This window comes from Nothobranchius furzeri, chromosome 19 (assembly GCF_043380555.1).
Source record: "Nothobranchius furzeri strain GRZ-AD chromosome 19, NfurGRZ-RIMD1, whole genome shotgun sequence".
Taxonomy (NCBI): Eukaryota; Metazoa; Chordata; class Actinopteri; order Cyprinodontiformes; family Nothobranchiidae; genus Nothobranchius; species Nothobranchius furzeri.
This window is the reverse complement of record NC_091759.1, coordinates 584,008-598,100: the sequence shown is the minus strand read 5'-3', so window position 1 is coordinate 598,100 and position 14,093 is coordinate 584,008. Positions and strand designations below refer to the sequence as shown.

General features: G+C 41.4%; 1 long non-coding RNA gene across 1 annotated transcript; it reads right to left on the bottom strand.

Annotated features, from left to right (window-relative positions):
• Positions 1-1,265: 1,265 nt before the first annotated feature.
• On the bottom strand, positions 1,266-2,413 carry LOC139064245 (uncharacterized). The gene is made up of 2 exons (XR_011517322.1): positions 2,243-2,413; positions 1,266-1,513 (listed from the first exon to the last, which is right to left on the bottom strand). It is a non-coding gene; the product is annotated as an uncharacterized lncRNA (long non-coding RNA).
• Positions 2,414-14,093: the final 11,680 nt, after the last annotated feature.

The window sequence follows — 14,093 nt, the reverse complement described above, 5'->3', positions numbered from 1 at the left end:
GTTTGGTTCATTGTTGCATCTTTCTGTGTTTTGTACAGCTTTGGTTTTTCAGACGGGCTCCAGGATCAAAGACCTAGACGCTTTTTGTTTGTTTGTTGTTACTTTTTAAATCCAGAAGAATGGGGAACGTTACAACACAAATAAGGAGGTGAAGCAGCTTTTCGTTCTCCAGTCTGTCGATGAGTTTTGTTTCATTTCAGTTTTTTGCTTGGCGGCAATTTTTTTTTTTTTATAACCAATGTCGGAGCTCCTCCTGGTCCTCCAGCGCTCCTCAGATCCACCAGGAAGGCTGTGGGCGGGAACGAGGAAGAAGCAGGAGGCGATCAATGCAAAAATAAAGAATAAATACAAATTACAGTCAGGGAACCGCAGATGGACCACGTTAAGACCCCGGCTCATTCTTTGTTTTATCAGAAAGTAAAAACCGGCAGCTTTCACTTGGGGGTTCTTGTCAGCGACACAACCAAAAACAACTCCTTCATGTTTTTAGCCTAAAACCACGACTGTTCGACCTCCTGCTGAACAAAACCCACTAATCTGCATCTTTACTCCCAAAAACAAACAAAAGCTCGTGTTTACATCACACCGTCGACGTCAGTCTGCTCCCACCGAGGAGACGAACACCAAATGAAAATGTTTCTGATGAATTAAGTTTTGACTTGAATGTGTTTAAGTTTCAGAATCATGTCTGGTTCATAAGCCGTTTACACGTGGACCAACTCTTTATTTTGAATCCAGCAGAAGTTGGAGCAGAAGCATCGAGTGGTTGTCCCACCAGTTATCGTGATCTTTAACCAACACCAGCTGATAAACTCACACCTTTGCCATTTTTAACATTCAGAACTTCCACATCTGCAAACCGTAGCTTTTTGTCCCTGTAAATACTCCTTTAGTTGGACGTTGGGATCGCTCCGTAGAGATGTACCGGTTGCTTCTAACACAGGGAACGCCTTAACAGTGGGATCGCCGTGCTTCTACGTCTTCGGTTCATCTCTTTGCCCTTGTACAATGTGAACATATGACGGTTTTTAGAAAGGACAGATCTATTTACTTTGAGAAAAGGTTTAAAGACATGATTTAGGCTGTTTTTGTGTCATTTTTCTCATGTATATCATATTAGGGCTGCAACTAACGATTATTTTCATAATCGATTAATCTGTCGATTATTTTTTCGATTAATCGATTAATCGGTTTGTTACTGTTTAGCTATTTAACCTATACAAGTGATGGATGCATTTCAGTTAAGAAAAAAAAACATAAGAGAATTGTGCAGTTGACTGCAATCTATTTTATTGCACATGAACACAGTCAGCAGTAGAAAATGAGCTAAACAGTGCAAAATATCAGTCCAGAATAATTTTTTAGCATTAGCTGGAAGCCTGCTCCTTCCACCATGGATAGTGGCCTCATGTCTTTTACCAGCATGTTTAGAATAGAGTTTGTAAGTGGTATGAATTGCTGGGGGGTGAGTGTCTTGTTCCCCATGTAGTTGTCCATCGTTGCTTGTTTTTTTCTGCATAAGAAACACAAATAGACTGAAATAAGTACACATATAAAATAAAGCAGCACACACACTACAACACTAAATCAATGTTAAATTATTTGAATTAATTAACAATATACAGTGATCATTTATTTTGAGGGTTACGTTCTACAAAATAGCCCGCAACAGGAGATATTAAGAAAAAAAGTCTAATTTTTTTACTATTAAAAAGCTCAGAGTAAGAAGCTCATGAGGTTTTTACTTTGAGTCGGGAGTGTTTAAATTAGCTAGAGAAATGTGAAAAATGTTTATTTTGTGTAATACTGTTTAAGAAACATGATAAAAATGTGTTGTGAGGCGTTTTACAGCGTTAGACAGTAAAACAGCCTTTTAATAGTAAAAAAAATGACTTTTTCTGGATTTCTCCTGTATTTAAAAATTGAAAGCGTACAACTATGCCGCGTTATATTCACCTGGACACAGCTCGTCTGTATATTTTTCACCGCAGAGTTGTCCTTTTTTGAATGAGGAACATAGTTATGGGTTTGTGCCGTTTTTCTCTTAACGAGAACATTCTTATAAACAGACGTGCTGAATTTGGCAAGCGCATGATACACAACACGGAGGAGATTCACGATTGCATCTAGTCAATCAGAAGTAGAACACCGTAGACTGACGCGACAAAAAACATGTTTAACATCCACTATAACGAACTCAGCTAAAACACTAAGTCCAGCTTGTTTATTTTCTGTTACTTACCGGGCTGGCTCTTCCAAATGACGGCTCACTTGACCGCGGTGCTCTTCCTCTGCTGCATCAGCCCCCACATGCTTTCGTCTCAAATGTGCTCCCATACTCGTGAGGTTTTTGTCCGGGGTTTCTCTTCAGTTTTGTCGCTTCTATTTTTCTTCCGTATTTCCTCTTGTTCCGCCATCTCTCACAGCAAGATGAGCGTCAGTAACGTGATACGTCATGAAAACCGAGGGCACCCATTGGCTCATTTCTTCTTCTACGGCTCCACTGGTAGATCAGTGGCTCATTACTGCCACACACTGGCGGCAAATTTAACAGCTTGTAACCGATGTCAGATTGTGGTAAAAAATAGACTTTATGCGGTAAAATATGATTATTAAACAACTAATCGATGACTAAAAAAGTTGTTAACTATTTTAATAATCGGTTATAATCGATTAAATCGATTAGTTGTTTCAGCTCTATATCATATATATATAAATATAAACTTATTTGTTTTCTGGTTCTTCGGAGGAAAGGTGATTGTCGGAGGAAACGTCCCTAAAATCTAAAGATGTGGAGTTCCTTCACGTCTCCACGCTGCGGATTGTTCCGGTGGGAGCTGGAGGAACGTTGCTTCCGCTCCAGTTGCTTTTGTGTGGAAACGTGAAGGAACTCCAGGATCTTTTCTCCTGTGAGCATCATGAGCTTCACCTTCCTCTAAAGGCCTGAGGCACCAGGTCGGGTCCATGAGTGTAGTTTATTTGTGGTATTTTTTGTTGTTCCATGTACTTCCTAATGGTTTCGCATCAGATGCAGCCGAGGTTCTGTCCAGAAGCAATCCCAGATCCCGGACCTGATCCGTAACATTCTGCTGAAACTGATTATTAATAATACTAATTTGAGTTTATTCGCTGCCATATTTTCCTACCAGTCTAGGGTCTGGGTTTGTGGGCCGGATCAGAACCAGCACAAAGCTGGCTGTAGCGGGACGGTGCTTTCAGAGGCTCTCGGCCCACCGGGTCCAGCTTCTGGTGCTGTTGCCATAGTGACAGTGGAGGGGGGTGGGGGGGCAAGGTGCTAATGAAATCCTGACATAGTGCTGTACCTCCCACAAGCCCCTCTCATCACATTTAACTCCACTTTGTACGTTGTTTGTTTTTCTGTCGAGTATGGAAATAAAAACACCTGCCTCAAGTCCAACGAGTGTCGCAACACGAGTCAGTGAGCAAAAACCACGTCCCGCTGCTTCACCCACGGCGGGGGGGCAGTTCACTTCCTTCTGGGCTAATCTGGACTCAAAGCTAAGAGCTTTTAAAGGCCAAGTTCACTGAGAAACTGTTTTTGCCTCGTTTCTGAAACTTGAGTTTAACACGCAGGCTGAACGTGAAAATAGTCTTCTACCCCCTTTTCCCTGAACTAGACGCCGATGGAAGACGGATAGGAAAGCACTCGGATTAGAAAAGCCTCTGATGCACGGCATACATTAGTGTTCATGGACCCACCCATCTTGGTTCCCGACGGGGAAGGCTGTGGTTGGTTTAGCCTTCAGGAAAAAGTAGAGAACGTCTCCGCTATTAGAAGGTAACCATTAGCATTAGCAACTCCACCACACGGCAGAACTCCTTCAGGCTTGTGTTATTTGTGGAGATAAAACAACAAGGTTGCAGAGCAAACAGAGTCAGTGGTAGAGTCACATTGCTGTTAGCCAATCAGGGGCGAGATGTCTGAATATCTGGAAATAAGACTCCAGATGCTGCTATGTTTTGCTCCCCTGTGCTCTGCCTATCCCAGATTTCAAACCGGAAGCATTAGCGGCGCGGAACGTCACGTTTTTGAATAGAATCCATTATAGTCGATGGACTGTTTCAAACCAGCCGCACCGCTGCAATTTTCAGGCGCATCCCAGAAGTGGCACCCCGCACCGCTAAAGACAGGGTCAGGTTCCAATTTTGCCGCGAGCCGCTTCTGGGACACGTCCATTTCTGCAGGACTAGACAGGAAATCACACACAGTGTAAAATCCCCCAGTAAATTTCAAAATAAAAGAACTGCAATATGCAATTTCATATAAATGAAGCTTACGTGTGACCTAACAGCTTATTTACTCCCAATATCGTTCCAGAAGTGCAGCAGTGTGCTTTACTCCTGGCAATGGAGAGGAACCTCGTATACAACATCGAACAGCGATATCAATCGTGATTTCCTTCTTTTTTGGTTTAGTGGCAGATTGCATAAACAAACTGTAACCTTTAAAGTCTTGTGGGATCTTGTAATCTCGCGAGTCCAGTGAGGAAGCCGTTCTGCGGCCAAGACTTCCCTGGTGTGTAATGGACCGCATTAAAGTTCACGAGCAAAACGTTCCGTTGCCGTTTGATGCTTCCAGTGTGATACGGGTAACTCCTAGTTCCCCACTGCCGATGTGTTGAAAAAAATGAGTGAACTTGGTCTTTAGGGACGTGCTTGACACAAAAATCTATAAAACCTTCAAATTAAACATCTGAAGAGTCTGTTTCTACATCACCTGTCTTGTTTTCCATAAACCCACCAGATATTTCTCTCCTGGGTCAATACAGGTCCTTCTAAAAAAATTAGCATATTGTGATAAAGTTCATTATTGTCTAATGTACTGATAAACATTAGACTTTCATATATATTAGATTCATTACACCCAACTGAAGTAGTTCAAGCCTTTTATTGTTTCTAATATTGATGATTTTGGCGTACAGCTCATGAAAACCCAAAATTCCTATCTCAAAAAATTAGCTTATTTCATCCGACCAATAAAAGAAAAGTGTTTTTAATACAAAAAAAAGTCAGCCTTCAAATAATTATGTTCAGTTATGCACTCAATACTTGGTCGGGAATCCTTTTGCAGAAATGACTGCTTCAATGCGGCGTGGCATGGAGGCAATCAGCCGGTGGCACTGCTGAGGTGTTATGGAGGCCCAGGATGCTTCGATAGCGGCCTTAAGCTCACCCAGAGTGTTGGGTCTTGTGTCTCTCAACCTTCTCTCCACAAAATCCCACAGATTCCCTACGGGGTTCAGGTCAGGAGAGTTGGCAGGCCAACTGAGCACACTAACACCATGGTCAGTAAACCATTTACCAGTGGTTTTGGCACTGTGAGCAAGTGCCAGGTCGTACAGAAAAATGAAATCTTCATCTCCATAAAGCTTTTCAGCAGATGGAAGCATGAAGTCCTCCAACATCTCCTGATAGCTAGCTGCATTGACCCTGCCCTTGATGAAACACCATGGACCAACACCAGCAGCTGACATGGCACCCCAGACCATCACTGACTGTGGGGACTTGACACTGGACTTCAGGCATTTTGGCTTTTCCCTCTGCCCAGTCTTCCTCCAGACTCTGGCACCTTGATTTCTGAATGACATGCAAAATTAGCTTTCATCCGAAAAAAGTACTTTGGACCACTGAGCAACAGTCCAGTGCTGCTTCTCTGTAGTCCAGGTCAGGCGCTTCTGCCGCTGTTTCTGGTTCAAAAGTGGCTTGACCTGGGGAATGCAGCACCTGTAGCCCATTTCCTGCACACGCCTGTACACGGTGGCTCTGGATGTTTCTTCTCCAGACTCAGTCCACTGCTTCCGCGGGTCCCCCAAGGTAAATGGTAAATGGCCTGTATTTGATATAGCGCCTTCTAGAGTCCTAGAACCCCCCAAGGCGCTTTACAACACAATCAGTCATTCACCCATTCACACACACATTCACACACTGGTGGGGATGAGCTACAATGTAGCCACAGCTGCCCTGGGGCGCACTGACAGAGGCGAGGCTGCCGAGCACTGGCGCCACCGGTCCCTCCGACCACCACCAGCAGGCAACGTGGGTTAAGTGTCTTGCCCAAGGACACAACGACAGCGACAGACTGAGCGGGACTCGAACCAGCAACCTTCCGATTACGGGGCGAGCACTTAACTCCTGTGCCACCGTCGCCCCAAGATCAAAGAGAAGGTCTGGAATTGGTCCTTCTCCGCAATCTTCCTCAGGGTCCGGTCACCTCTTCTGGTTGTGCAGCGTTTTCTGCCACACTTTTTCCTTCACAGACTTCCTACTGAGGTGCCTTGATACAGCACTCTGGGAACAGCCTATTCATTCAGAAATGTCTTTCTGTGTCTTTCCCTCTTGCTTGAGGGTGTCAATGATGGCCTTCTGGACAGCAGTCAGGTCGGCAGTCTTGCCCATGGTTGCGGTTTTGAGTAATGAACCAGGCTGGGAGTTTTTAAAAGCCTCAGGAATCTTTTGCAGGTGTTTAGAGTTAATTAGTTGATTCAGATGATTAGGTTAATAACTCGTTTAGAGAACATTTTCATGATATGCTAATTTATTGAGATAGGAGTTTTGGGTTTTCATGAGCTGTATGCCAAAATCATCAATATTAGAAACAATAAAAGGCTTGAACTACTTCAGTTGTGTGTAATGAATCTAATATATATGAAAGTCTGATGTTTATCAGTATATTACAGAAAATAATGAACTTCATCACAATATGCTGATTTTTTGAGAAGGACCTGTATTTGGATAAATGTGTAGGATGAAGCAGTGATACACAATTCTGAAGAGGACTGGTTCAGTCAGAAGAGATATCCTCACAACAAATAGGAAATAATCTGTATTAACTAAACTCGCAGCATCTCCTTGATCTTGTAGACAAATATCCTCACTTTACTCCCAAACTTAACCAAATCTAACGGCAGCTTCCTGCTCATTCTTTCAAACCGATTCTTCATCTCTCCCATCACAAACAACAGAATAAAAACCATCAGGCGGCCATGACGGGCGGTTCTGTTGCTATGGCAAAAGGGTGATCCGAATTCTTATGAGGATTCTCTCTCTCTCCCTCTTTGCTTGCAATCGGGGCCGCTTTTGTTCCCTGGAGTTTACATGTTACTGCTGATTATTAAAAGGCCGAGCTGTGATTTATGCGCTCTCGTTATGGAAGAAAAAAAGGATGAACCGCGTGTCGGCGGTGGCGTTGCTGCCGGGCAGCGATCAGCTCACCTGTCGACGCTTTTGCAAGGTTTCCTGATTTGTGTATCTGATGTTTTGTTTAAAACGCGACAAGACTTGTGCGTAAACGAGAGGCTGACTGTTCATATTTACTGTCGATCACGTAAAGCTAACATAAGCTAGCGTATAAACAGATATGGTGTGTATCTAAGCCATATCAGTGTGTCGGTTGAAGTTTTCCCCCCCAGAATTTGTTGGTTTTATTGACATGTTTTTGGTAAAGTGAATGGCTGTTTCTGTGGTGAGAAGACCTCCTTGGGCTCGGTTGCTGCTGATTAGCAGCCCCACCCAGCCAGCTTTCATTGGTGGCCCCATATGGGTCGGTAAAGACTATCGGGCCAACAGGTGTTGTCTGCAGGCTCTATGGTGGGACCCATAGGGTTTGCCGATCTATGCAGCATATGGGGCACGCCTATGTATGCACAGCTTCTTGTATTCTGCACTTTGAGAGGACATTCAACGTCTCCATGGTTACCAGTTCAAGTGTGTGGTACAGAAGCGTGTGTTCTGTAAACATGGGGGGGTAATAAGCAGGAGGCCCGTGCGTGTTCCCAAGATCTTGTCTCGAATGTGCCTTGATGATCGTGGAGTTTGACGTTGAAACTCCGGGGCGTGTGCTGTCGAGGGTTTGCAGCCGCGCGGTGGCGACGGCGGTGGAATGTTTCCGGTGCTGGTCAGTGTGAGTTCTGCTTTCTGTGTACAAGTGAGGGATTCGTGATGCGAAGTCCCCTTGAGTACTGCTCAGAGGCCCCTTTTTATTTTGGCTTCTGGTTCCCGAAAAATGCCAGAGTGACTTTTCTACGCTTTGCTGTAACTTGTAAAGATTTTTTTTTAATCCAGATTTACGATGAAGGTGTTTGTTGTTGTTTTTTTTCTTTTTCCTCAGATTTCCCGAACACTACTTTCTCTCCCCCCTTTTGCACAAGGGCTTGTAAATAATCGTGTGAGGACTCTTAGAAATGTTTGGGAAAACCGAGGAAGTCTTTCAGCAAAGAGCGCGAGAAACGGCTAGTGAGACGATCCACGTGTGGCGCGGAGCTGTGAAGCGTTTCCCACTTTCTTTGTGGGAATTATCGGAGACCAAAACCATCCCATTAGCACCTTTGATGGCAGCATTAATTGGAATCTCGAATCTCGCTCCACAGCTCCTGGAGTTTGAACTTAAATATGCAACAGGGAGCGGCGACAGGCCGTCTCTCTAAAACCGGATCGTCTCGCTGGCTGTTGGATCTGAAAACAATCATGTAGACCTCAAGAACTCAACGACTGTCGCACTGGATTTTTACACTTTTTATCAACCTGTGTGTGTACCTCTCTGGTCTAACTGTATTTTTAACGATGCATGTGCATGAAAATAAGGAAATTATGGACTTAATATTGATGTTTACGTGTGCCGAGGCTCTGGTGACGGGTTGAGAGCAGCCATGCCATCATTTCGAGGGTTTTATAGTTTTACTTCATTAGATTTAGACCTGGTGGACGTTGACTCCTTAAGGAGCAGCATGTTGCAGGTTTAACAACGATAAAGAAAAGCACTGATGGACTTAGCGGCAGCGGCTGCTCTCCACCCTTGTAGAACTGGCGCAAAATGTTTTGTTTTCATTTTCCTTTAAAAGCTTCTAAATGTTCATGTTTTATACGCGTCCTGGGTTGTAAAGCGATTTGTAGTTACGACCTTTTTACCTTCTCTAGGCCTGCTCAGTGCACCGGGTTGTAAAATGCCAAAAAACAACTTTATCTGACGTTAAACAGGGATAGAACATGATGATAAGGGAGGGTTTATGCTGAACAGGGTTAGACTTGGGTTTCGGCACCAAACGCATTTTGAGGCACAAGTTTGACTCATTTAACTCAAACAGAAAATACGATAGATAAAAGCCAAGAAGACTGACTAAAACATGGATTTGAAGCCAGACCCAAATATGTTAACCCTTTGATGCATAATGTCACTACAGTGGACAGGTACTCAAAATTGTTATTTATTTATTTTTGCTATTAAGTACAGCTGTTGAAGACTTTATTGCATTTGAGCCCCTCCATTTGGACTTCAGTAAGCCAAGCCAACATATTTCATGCTCAGAATGCACGCTGCCCCCTGAAGTGGACATGTAATAAATTATTTGTAAATTATAAAATTTTACAAAAAATATTTGTTGAAATTGGTTTCATTCACACCTAAAGAGGAATGAAAAAAATTGTTAAAAAATCACAGTTGAAGATTTCATAATTCATGCATCAAAGGGTTAATTTACTTCAGACGCTGAAACTCTGAGGTAAAAGTCTAGCCTGGATCCAGCAAACCTCCTCCCGGCTAATCGGATACAAACGGATGGTTGGTCGAGAAATTGTCTGGTTTTTTTGCCCTGAAAATGAAACGGGAAGTTAGGTCAGCTGCAACATCTGCAGAGCTGTGAGAAAGTACATACTCGCCTACGGATATCTTCTGTTTTTGCTTTAAATGTTTCAGATCATCAGAAATGTTTTAATATCGCAAAAATAGAATCGTTCATAAAGTAGGCTAAAAGATCTCAAAAAGTAACATTATGCCCCATTCTAGAGAAATTATAGAACCCAGAAAGTCACATAAAGCCCTGCTAGCCACACTTGGTCAAGGTCAAAGTTCATGATTCTACAATCTAAATAATAAATCCAACATTGGATATTTTTCTAGTTTTAAGAATTTTAGCCAAGCAACTTTTGCGTATTTTTTGTACTAAAAACAAAAACATTTCGATCATATTTAACAATATTTACCTCATGAAATGCTTTATTTGCTAAATAAGATTGATTTTCTTTTTAGCTGAAAAATTAGATAAAAATAGCCATTTTACGTTTTTGAAAATCCGTTTCTGCGCCGCAGCGAGAAAGGGGCGGCGCAAAAAAAGGAAAGCTCCCCGGAGAAATCATCAGCGTCTCATATTTAACAAAAAAGAAGATATCTTGAGGATTCCCAAAGACTTTTTGGGAAAACATTCCATGAATGTATGAGACAAAAGCGGATCTTTCTGGAAGGTAATGCCACATTACCAGCAGTAAAGCATGGTGGTGGTAGTGTGATGGTCTTGGGCTTCATGACCACTCGCTGTAACTGATGGAACTATGAAATCTGCGCTCTAGCAGCAAATCCTGCATTTTATATTTACTCCAGTTACCTTCCTCGGATATTGACATTTCTTTTGATCTGAAACAAATTACAACTAGGCATCTGTAAGGGTGCAAATTCTTCCCATTTCTGTACGTCTGTATTGATCAACCGCGCATCATTATGCAACCAAACATGTCGGCTGCAGCAAGCATTTGTCACCACGGCAACATCAGATCATTCCACCGGGGTGGTTGATGCCCTCACTCCACCACATATGTCCCTGTGGCTTCAGGTCTCATTCTGGGATGATGTGGACGCTGCTCTTGTCTCAAAAGCATCGCTCCTCTCTGGAGCTGTTAGCATCAGTGTGTGTATGTGTTCTTTAAGAGTCAGAAGAGGAGTGTGTGAAGTGACCGCCCGAGGTACGTTCCATCTGCTCGGTGTAGCATTTACACCTCCTCCTGCTTGTGTTGAAAAAGTGAACACAAAGGCTTGCTGTGTGTGTGTGTGTGTGTGTGTGTGTGTGTACTCCCTCCAAAGACTGACCAAGCCATTTCTACAGCCATAATGCACATTTCAATGTGCAAAGCTGTCATACCTCACTGCTAAAACTCTGACAACTAAAACTCCCACTGCTACTTTTCACGCCAGCGACTCATCATCATAACCATCGGCAGAGCGTCTGCCTCCATCCAACAGCACATAATAATTAAGGAATTCCACAAATTCCATCGGCCAACTCGATGGGGATGAAAGTCAAACCCATGAGTGGCAGGAAGCTCCATCATTTTCAGCGCGAGTCCGAGTTGTTTATTGGAAGCGATGATGACGAGAAGCAGCGTAAAACGGCCCTCCGGTTGTAGCGTTAGCATCCTGGTAAACCTCTGAGTTTCAAAGTAAGAGACAGCAATACAGCTAACTGTGTAACTAAGACAGATAAATCACTTTAAATATAACTGGATCTGACAAAACCAAGAAAAAAAGCCTCATCCTTTTTTATACTAACGGTTTCAAGGCCTGTTTTGAATTTGTGGCAAATTTTAATCAAATAAAAATCAGGAAAATAAAAAATTTGGTGATTAAAATGCACCTTTTGCGCAAATAACGATCATTTTATGTTAAGCTGTATGTCAGTGGCATTTTTGTCACTATAGACAAAAATGATTGATACCACTCTCAGGAGCAACTTAGCGAATTAGCATGACTCAGCATAAAGAGGTTTTGCAGCTAAATTAGCTTTGCTAATAGAGAAATCTCAGCCTGCCAGCATTTCTGAACCAGATTATTTAAACCAATTGTGTGTGTGTGGGGGGGGGGGTGTCATTCATATCACTGCAACAATTTGCAAATAAACATAAACGAACAGGGAACCGGTTTAGGTGGCTCAAAAAATGTTGTAGTATTTTTGTCTTCTAAAGGTTTAAAGGCACATAATGAAAGAAAGAAAACGATCTTTCATGTAGCGCCTCTCGAGAGAAAATCACGAGGTGCTTCAGAAAAACAAAAAATGTAAATATATATTAAAAAAATTTATTGCAAATTTTTTTATTAGAAAAAATTGTGATTAAAAATGTGAACATGAGAATTTTTGCCATGAAATTGTTAGATTTCTGGCTCCGTCTAATCTCCAAGGTTTCAGAAGTTTGGCATTTCTGGAATTATCGAATAATAATAATATAATTTTAATAATAATCGAAGTATTTTAACACTTGGTTTTAAAAACATGGCAGAAAAAACAGAAAACTCTTTTCAGAGGGAAGATACATTTGGACCTGACACCATTATGATCATACGTATAATTTGTTGTAATTGATGAAAATATGTAACGAAGACAAACCAGTGTACATATACATTTGTTTATGAGTATATACAACTCAGAAATACTAGTTCAGTAAGCAAATTTCAAAGTACTGCTTTGTCTTAAGGTCTGTTTTCATTGGTCGGTTGCAGACAGGATTTTTAAGCATGCTTGTAGACTGTCGGGAGGCTGATTTGGGTCGTGAGACGGCTCAAAAAGCTGTTGCACAGCCGGTCAGACTGGACGACCACAGATTTGCAAATCACCCTCATGTCCACCGTTTTTTTACACAATTATGCTCCCGACGAGGATTTGGCTAAGACGGCCGCAAATCTGGCAGTGTGATCTGGGCTTTAGTCATAGTAACTTGCATTTAAATGCATTTTACTTTATAAATTTTAGTAGTTTCAACTCATAATTATCCACTGCTGTTTATTATTTTAAGCACAGTTGTTTTGCATGCTTTTTAAAAGCAAGGTGAACTAATCTAATTTTACAGTGTAGGTCCAGTGTTCTTGATCCTGAGAGCAAACGTTCTAGGTCATATGTTTCCAGGTTCTTATTTAACTTTTAAGTGGGGACTAATAATTGAAATGGATAGGAATACCTGGACTAAATCTCCAGATTATCACTGCAGCTAGTTTATTTACGGTAAACATTTAACTAATAAAGTATTTAATATTTGAAAACGGGAACAAAATTTAATTTATAAGTATTAAACAAAGTAACAGAAGAGACAGTAAAAATTTCATATTGTCCCATTAAAATCACCTAAATAGATGCTGGTGGGTTGGAAACCGTCGCTGTTCGACCTCTTCATGCTGAGCCAGCGGCGGTGTTCATATGCGAGTCTGGTACCAACCAGGAAAAGCTGTATTTCTAATAAAAATATATATCTATATATTCATCCCAAACTCTCATTTTGGGATTTAGACCTCACACAACAAAGCCATGTCTAAACTGAATGTTATTTCTATACATTTAAAATAGTCTACTTCTCCATAACACATAAAAGCAGTTGTCAGTGTCTCACACTGAGTTTATAGGGAAATATTTATCAATGACACACCACGCACAGTATCTGCAATATGTTATTTCACTAAAATGTATATGCTATTGCACCTATAATGTTTTCATATATTCTTTAAAACAATACTATCAAATGGATTCTATCAATATATAAAGATCTTTTTTCCACAAAAAGAATCTCACTGACTGTTAACTGTAATGTTTTTGTTCACTTTTTTGTGATTTCTGTGTAAAAACTGCCATATTTCCTGTAAATGAACATTTTCCGTTCTGGTGCTGTTGTTGTTGTTGGTTATACGGTTTAGACTTTCTGCAGTAAATGTTTCTGCAGCATCTGGGTAAAACTGAATAAAGATTTTTTGGCAGCTGTTTGTTAACCACTGTCTGCGTGTCCTCTGCATCAACGAGGCTGAACTTTTTCCTTTCCCTGACATCTATTGTTGCAGAATAATAAAATGCATCCGAATTTATCACAAATAAATAACGTTACAATAAGAACTTGTGGATATTTTACAGCATATCAACTGGTGGTAGTTGGTGAAGCACCCCCTGGTGGTGATGGGTAGATATAGCAACTTGTGCTCAACACAAGCTTTATTTTTTTAAATAGATAATTAAAAATATTTAAATCGGCAGGAAATTTTTACCCAATAACAAAAATGGTAATAGTATTGTTTTACTGAGAATAAAAATTTATATAACCACCCGCTCTCATATGCTATTTCTGTTAAGCTAACATATAAGTATCTCTACTGCAGCTTTCCCTAGCGGTAAACAAAAGCAACGCAACAAACTGGTCAAGACAGAACAAGCAAGCTTTTTTTGTATTGAACAATTAAAATTGTTGTCGCAAGTTGCACTCAATAAAATTTACCCAAATATCCAATTGCTAGTTTAGCTTAGCATGTACCACAGCCTAGCAGAACGGGGCGGTGGCCC